This window comes from Prionailurus viverrinus, chromosome A2 (assembly GCF_022837055.1).
Source record: "Prionailurus viverrinus isolate Anna chromosome A2, UM_Priviv_1.0, whole genome shotgun sequence".
NCBI lineage: Eukaryota > Metazoa > Chordata > Mammalia > Carnivora > Felidae > Prionailurus > Prionailurus viverrinus.
Genome location: NC_062562.1, coordinates 88,438,322 through 88,447,323, shown reverse-complemented (window position 1 = coordinate 88,447,323; position 9,002 = coordinate 88,438,322).

Sequence of the window (9,002 nt, the reverse complement as noted above, 5' to 3'; positions counted from 1 at the left end):
TGTGGGGCTCAAACTCACGAACTGTGAGATCATGACCTGAGCTGAAATCAAGAGTTGGAGACTTAACCAACTGAACCACCCAGGTGACCCCAGAGAAGACACTTTAAGTGAAAGGAAATGTGTATGCCCATCGACAAATACTTATTCAAAACAAACAAAAAAACTCTGCGTAGTGAATTCTCAGTATTGTCAAGATGTTAGTTCTTTCTTTGACCTATTCGATCTATAGATTCAATGCATTCCCAATCAAAATCCAAAATCCTAGCAAGCAACTTTTTTGGATACCAACAAACTGATTCTAAATTTTATATGGAGAGGCAAAAGACCCAGAACAGCCAACATAAGTTTGAAGAAGAATGAAGTTGTAAGACTGAAACTACCCTACTTCAAGATTACTATGAAGTTATAGTAATCAAGACTGTGTGGTTTTGGTGAAAAAAATAGACAAATGGATCAATGGAATTGAGTGAGACCCCAAAGTAGTCCTATCTAAATATAATCAGCTTATCTTTGACAAAGAAGCAAATGCAGTATAATGGAGCAAAGGTAAGTATTTTTGATAAATGGTTCTGACACAAATGGAATTCACATTTAAAAACAAAAGAAAGAAAAGAAAGAAAAAATCTGTCTGGATATAAACCTTACACCCTTCACAAAAAGTAACTTAAAATGGATCACAGACCTAAATGTAAAATGCAAAACTGTAAGAGAATATCTGCTTGACTTTGGGCTTCATGATGACTTTTGATACAATGGCAAAAGTACAATCCTTGAAAGAAAAATTGGTAAGCTAGAATTCCTTAAAATTAAAGACTTCTGCTTTTTGAAAGACAATGTCAAGAGAACAAAAAGACAAGCCACCTACTGGAAGAATGTATTTGCAAAAGACATCTATCTGATAGAGGACTGTTCTCCAAAATATACAAAGAACTCTTAAATGTCAACAATCAGAAAACAGAAACCTAATTAAATAATATGCCAAAGACCTTAACAGACACCTCAGCAAAGGAGATATTCATATGCATATAAATATCAAAAGATGCTCTACATCATGTATCATCAGGAAAATGCAAATTCAAAGTATAATGAAAAATCACTACACTCCTATTAAAATGGCGAAAATCTAGAATATTGACAACACCAAATGATGGCATGGATGTGGAATAACAGGAACTCTTATTCACTGTTGGTGGGAGTGTAAAATGGCACAACCACTTTGGAAGACAGTTTGGTGGTTTTTTAAGATACTCATACCATACAATTCAGCAGTCGTGTTACTTGATATTTATTTAAAGGAGTTGAAGACTTATGTCCACACAAAAGCCTGTACATAGATGTTGATAGTAACTTTATTCATCACTGCTAAAACTTGGAGCAACCAAGATGTCTCTCAGTAGGTGAATAAATAAATAAACTATGGTATATTTAAACAATGAAGTATTATTCAGTGCTAAATAGAAATGAGCAATCAAGCCCTGAAAGAACATGGAAGAAGTCTCAGTGTATGTTAGTAAGTAAAGAAGCCAATCTGAAAAGACTACATACTATGTGATTCCGACTGTATGATATTCTGGAAAAGACAGTAAAAAGAACAGTGCTCACCAGGGATTAGGGTGGGGAGAGGGGGAGGGATGAATAGGCAGAGCACAGAGGATCTTTAGGGTAGTGAAACTACTCCCTATGATACTATAAGAGTGGATATATGAAATTATACAGTTGTCCAAACCCATAGAATGTACCACTTTAAGATTTAATGGTAATGTAAACTATGGACTTTGGGTACAATGATGTGTCAGTGTAGATTCATCATCTGTAACAAATGTGTCACTGTGGTGGGAAATGTAATAATGGTGGAGGCCATGCATGTTCTGTGGCAGGGGAAATCTCTACCTTTCTCTCAATATTGCTATAAAACTAAAACTAAAACTGCTCTTAAAAAAGCTTTCAAAAAGGTAATAAAAATAAAATACTCTGTTTTAGAATGTCTTTAGACTAGATTTAAGTTGCACACAACCAGCTTGGAATTCTCTCTTCAGAGTAAAGTTAGCAAGACCTAATGGTATGTCTCCTCACAGATATAATCTCAGTGCCCAGACTAGTGCCTGACCTGGAGCTGTTAGTATATAAGAGCTATTAAAAATAAGTAAATGACTGACGAATCAATGAAAATGAATGGAGAAAGAGTTAAATGTAACATCAAAAGAGTAATTGATTGTCTTTACTTTCTGGAACATATTTTGTCCAACATCATGTGCTATTTCTGTGCACATTTCCTAATGAGTTGCTCTTTTCCCATCTGCTCTGAATGAGAGCAACAATTTTTTTTAATAATTCACAAAAGATGCTAGGCAATTCCTAATTTTCTAGTTTATAAAGCATTCAGGAAAGCACAGAATTCTGAGGTTAGGTAAATAAAAAATTCACAAGACACTCTATTATAGGTAAAAATAAAATAAATTGTGAAACACTAGTGATCTGAGTGGAAAAACATTGAAATGAAATGTATATAGGCATTGTATTCTTTATTCCTTTTCCCTCGCTTAGGATTTAGGTAATCATATTTAGGAACTAAATACTCTAACAGAACTTTAACTAATTGAGCTGAAGGCAGAGAACAGTTTATCAGTAATCATGAAGAAAATTATTTGAAGGACACATCCACTAAAAATATCATGTCCAGACGCTCAATAATTTTCCTCTGTTTTTGCAAAGAAATGTTCTTAAGCTTCATCAAAGAAAATCATGGACAACTTATTTCAAATAGAAGGTAGGTGGCAGCTTACACCAGCCACTAATGGAAAATCTGACTCCTGCCATAATGAATTTTAGTCAGAGAGAGTAGTTTTAAACAAGTTTGAAAGCCTAAGATCATCACCATCTCCAAACTACAGGTCAGACACCTAAGAATAGGTTGGTAAAAATCAAGGAAATAAGACCTCGATACATTTCCACACACAAATACTTGTTATGAAATTAGAATTCACTAGGTTTACTCTAACATAAATTAAAATACATGCTTCAGTTTATTATTGTCCTTTCTTCTCTTGCCCAGAATTGGGAAGGACCATTTTATGTTGAGAATGACGCCCTCCATAACATGATAATCTGGTTACTTAGTTAAAAATGTACACTTTGTATGATCCTCCTCCTTACTTGTCACTCTATTAAATAATCTTTTTTTTTCTATTGGTCCTCTAGAATAATGCTTTTCAAAGTATTTTATTCAGACTCTTAGGGAACCCGGAGCCCCATTCAGGGGATCCATAAGATCAAAAGTATATTAATAATAATTTCAATGTGTTATTTGCCTTTTCTTGCTAGTTAGTTCATAAGTGTATAGTAGAGTTTTTCACAAGCAGGTAGGAGAATCCAGCCATTTTCTAATGTCAGACATTATGGAATTTTGACGAAAAGTAAAACATCGCCAGTGGAACAGAATCTGCCAAACCTGAGTGAGTTTGGAAGTGCATTCATTACTTAACCTTCCATGAAGGAACACAGTCTTCCAACCGTTGATATTGCCTTGTGAAACCCAGTACAAAGAACCAGCTGAGCCACACGTTCCCTGGACTTTCAAACCATTGAAACTTAAAGATAATATGTGGATGCAATTTTAAAGATTTCACCAAATTTTTGGTAATTTGTTGTTGTGTCAACAGGAAACTACTACAGAAGATAACTATTCCTGTATCTTTCTCTATAAAAAATATATAGTCAACAAATGTTCATAAAAGACTAGTAGTGAAACATTTGGAAGTAAACTTTTTTTAGTACCTAGGTAGAGAAAGCATATATTTTTTTATATAATATGTGCAATTATATAGATTAGTGTTGTGTAAATACATTTTATGGCATAGGAAATGTAAAAGTAATGCTCTTTGCCTATGGTAGGATAAAATCAGTTTTAAAGGGTCATATGAGGCATGTGTTTACTGATTTAATAAATATTCTGATCAGTATCCCAGTAACATTGCTGAACAGATTGGAAAACACTGACTGAAGAAAACCAACATTATTCTAGAATCTTTGGTTAAAAAGATTTTGCGTATTTTAATATTACATAGAGGTAACATCATGAAAAGCAGAAAAGGATTCCTGCTTATATCGATAAATTAGAAAAATATTCCTTTATAAATAAACACAAGTTCCATATGAGAACAACTAAATATTGAACATAGAGACAAAATATTTTAAAAAGTAAGGTTTAAAAAGGATCATTTTCTTTTTTAATGAAGGAAAAGATGACATGGAATCCATCTTGTGCAAAGGCTAAATATAAACTAGGAGTATCGTTTATAGTAAATTCCTGTTTACTCACAATAGAATTCCCCAAAGACCTTTGAGAGAAAATAGTGCACCCGGAGACTACAGCTATGACCATTAGGGTGATAAGACTGAGAGATCGAAGTATACTCTTTGGCCAAGGCTCCCATGAACCAAGCCAGTTGGTATCAAATAAATCAAAGGATGTACCTGAAGGAGCATTAATGTATTTTAGCCCAGTGGCTTATTTGTAAATTTCTTATGTTTGCTTTAATACCAGACACATCCGTCATGGTAGAGTAAGAGGTATTTGCCATGGCACAGACTCTTCTTTGTTTAGCCAATGAGTAATCTAAAGCAACTCTATTATCTAAATCCACTTTACCAAGAGTGTCTAGGAACTTATGTTGTGCAAGACTTAGTGTTCTGACAGTCTTTTAATAACACTTTTTTTTCTTACATTTTTGGTTGCGTATACTTTGATTGCCTCTTAATGTAACAATAGTTTTTAAGGGCACCTGAGTGGCTTAGCTGGTTATGCGTCCAATGTCAGCCTAGGTCACGATCTCATTGTTCCCGAGTTCAAGGTCCACGTCAGGCTTTGTGGTGACAGCTCAGAGCCTGGAGCCTGTTTCAGATTCTGTGTCTTCCCCCACTCATTCTCTGTCTCTCTCTCTCACAAAAATAAATAAAACATTAAAAAAAAAGTTTAAAGAGCAATAATTTTAATAGCATTTATTATAAAGATAATAGAAAAATACTTCTGTTAGAAATATTTCAATCTCACAACTTGTTGTTAGTTAATGTTATGTAAGTTTTTATGATCACTGTCAAATTGGGAAAACATCTATCAAGTTTCTTCCTATATAAGGCATAATCTTGTAAGTCATATGGTTGTTTCTTAAATATTCCATACTCTGATTATAGTAGCACACTATAAGTTTTACATTATTTTTATTATCAGTTTCTCAAATGAATTCATATGATTCATTTCTCTTCAGTAACTGATCATCATCTAATCAAAGACCTATCAACTATTTACACTCTTCCTTTTCATTTGCTACTTTTAATATTGATCTAAAAATATTTGTCACAATTCACTTCTAGATTATAAGCATGACTGCTACTGGCTTTCATTTTTATTTGAATTTTCTCTCATTTTTAATAAATACATTTTAAACTGATAAAAGAAGATACCTTCAAATATGCCTAAGTCAAGAATCTGTCATTTCTCTTTTGTTTTGCTAAGCATTCCAAATTGTAATCAAAATAGCACACTTAACCTTTATCAACTTTTAAATACATTTTCACATTTTGCTCATGTTCTGGTTTTACTTTCAAGCTTCAAAAATATATTCACAAGTTTATAATAAGGAGCAGACTTTCTCTTTAGAGAAAAACCCAAGTTGTCAACTATATTTAAGATAAACCAAAGAGAAAACTGGTAATTGTAGCAAAATACGAAAGCAGTATTTCTGGAACCATGGCAGTAGCTTTTTTTTTTAAATGACATCAAGGTTAGGAGGTGCCCATGGCACATAATCGATATATTTACTCATGTTTTTATGGAATGCTTGCAGCTCTTAAAAGTTACATTGTCATATAGCAGCCTATGAATGTTATTCAAAGGTATATTACAATTACTGATTTTCCAGTGATCGAACAGTCAAAAAAATAACTTGGGGGGTTTTCCTTCATAATAGTAAGGCACAGTAATTGACAATGGTTGACATTTATCAAATGACATAAAATTTACAGCTATGAGTAACAATAAATTTCTCGTTTATTTATTTAGGTCATTATCTTATACACACGATCTCATAATTTAAATTAATCCTAAGAATTTGTATTTTTTTCATATGAGAATATGTTTTTAGTTAATTCTCCCCCCTTTTTATAAAGATTTTTAATTTTAATTTCAGTATAGTTGACATAGTGTTATATTAGTTTCAGGTGTTCAATATGGTGATCCAACAATTCTGTATTAGTCAGTGCTCATCATGATAAGTGTACTCTTAATCCCCTTCACCCGTTTCACCCATCCCCCCATTCACCTCCACTCTGATATGCTTTTTTTAAACAAGTACCATCAGGGGTGCCTGGGTGGCTCAACTGGTTAAGCATCTGACTTCTGCCTAGGTCATAATCTCTTGGTTCCTGGGCTTGAGACTTGTGTCCAGCTCTGTGCTGACAACTTGGAACCTGGAGCCTGCTCCAGATTCTGTATCTCCCTCTCTCTCTGCCCTTCCCCCACTCATGCTCTGTCTTTGTCTCTCTCTCAAAAAATAAATAAACATTAAACAAGTACCCTCAGGTTAAAGTTATTTGTTTTTCAACAAGAACATTTTTTACTGGAAGCATACTTCAGAATACATTGTTCTAAAAGATATATGTAAAACATTCCATCCAAGAAAAATAGAATGCACATTTTCTTCCAGTACATACAGAAGAGAAGAATCCCCTGGTTAAATCACATAAAAAGGGACGTAACAAATATTACAAACTTAAGAAGACTGAAAACATACCAAGTATATTTTCCAACCACAGTGGTAGAAAACTGAAGATCAACAATAAAGCTGGAGAAACCTACAATGTAAATATTGAATATTTAATATGTAAATATTAAACAACATACTACTGCAAAAGCACTGGGCCAAACAAGAAATCAAACAGCAAATCAAAATATGTCTCCAAACAAAAGAAAAAGAAAACACAGTATTCCAAAACCTATGGGATGCAACAAAAGCAGATGTTAAAGTGAAATGTTTAAGGTTAGGCATTTTTTTTCATTTTTAGGTTTTTCAAATGCTGATGCAAAACGGATTATTTTAGCGATTAATTTAATATTTCATATGCAGTTTACATTTTTTTGAAGAACGTTACTTTTCACCTTGAATGCTGAAGGCAAGCAGATTTTGCCCAAAAATGTGTAACTAAAACTCTCTTTGTCTATATTTCAAAATAAAGTTGAAGTTCTCTTCTGCTTGTAAGGAGCTTGGAAGTTGCCACTCCATCCTAACAGAAAGTAACAATCTGAATAGATTAAAACATCAACAACTCTTCTTGCATCCAGAAGAGGGGAGGACACAGGGCAAAATGCTGCTTCCAAGAGGAGAGAGAAAAACAGGCAAATACGGGGAACTGTTTTTTCCTGGAGCAGAGACTCACAAGTGGAAACCAGTGAAGTAGAAACCAGCTCTGCGGTAGGAAAACCTGAACTGTAAGTGATGGATTGCTGGAGACTCAAGTGTGGACAAGTCTGAGAGTTAAAAATCTCCAGAGGGGCCCAGTCATAGGGGAGCCCCCACAATATTTACCTGGAGTTAGGTCTCGTATACTGTAAGTCCAGCAGTCATGTTCCTTGGTATTTATCGAAAGGAATTAAAAACTTATATTCACACGAAGCCCTACTCATGAATGTTTATAGCAGCTTTATTCACACTTCCCAAAACTTGGAAGCAACCAAGATGTCCTTCAGAAGGTGACAGATAAATAAACAAATTGTGGTGCATCCAGACAATGGAATATTATTCATGATAAGAAGTGAACTACCAAGCCATGGAAAGACATGGAGGAATGATAAATACATATTCCTAAGTTGAAAGAAGCCAATTTAAAAAGGCTATATATGGCATGATTCCAACTGCATGACATTCTGAAAAAGGCAAAACCATGGAGGCAGTAAAAAGAACCGTGGTTGTCAGGGTTGGTGGTGGGGGGAGAAGAGGTTATGAATAAGCAGGGCACAGAGGATTTTTAGGTCAGTGAAAATATTCTGTATGATACCATAATAATGGATACATGTCATTATATATTTGTCTAAACCATAGAATATACAACATCAGATGAACCCTAATGTGAACTATGGATTTGGGGTGATTGTCATATGTCTATGTAGACTCATCAGCTATAACAAATGTACCACTTTGATGGGGAATGTTGATAATGGGGGAGGTTTTACTTGTGTGGAGCGAGGAGGTATATGGGAAAGTTCTGTCTGATTCCCTCAGTTTTGCTGTGCATCAAAAACTGCTCTGAAAAGATAAAGTGTCAATAAAAAATAAATAAAATAAAGTTGAATGCTCTTTCTTGCCTTTTCTTCAGGTAGTTGGTACACTGCATTTTTATTTAAGTTACATGCTAATGAAGCAAACATGAGATCAACAGAGGCTTCACAATCGAATGTTTTGGTATAAGTCACACACACACACACACACACACACACACACACAGTCTTTTTGTAAAGAGTTGTTTACAGAAAACAAATAGGCAACCTTTGGTTCTCAGTAAGACTAAGATCTCATAAAAGTGTGATAATTTTAAAATGTCATTTCAAAGTATTTTGTGTGAGATGTGATATTTTTGTGAATTCTATGTTTTAAATGATTCTCTAAAATCATTAATTGGATCATAATAATAAAAAGCCCTATTTAATTATGTAGTTTTGATTAAGGTTTTTATCAGCATAAGAATCTACATAAAGATGATGATATTTGTCAGTCAGTGTCTTTATCAGTATGAAGATGCTGCTTCATTCACCTTTTTGAATGCTCATTGAAGGGGTTTCAGATGATTGACTCATTTGGCTCATTGTACTCATTGAAGGGGTTTCAAATGATTAATTTCATCTTTCTTTTTTTTTTCATTTATTATTTTGTGTGTGTCCTAACTCTCATAACTTTTTGTTATCATCTTTCTTGTCTATACTTTTGTATGAGTCAGGGGTCTCCAAATATATA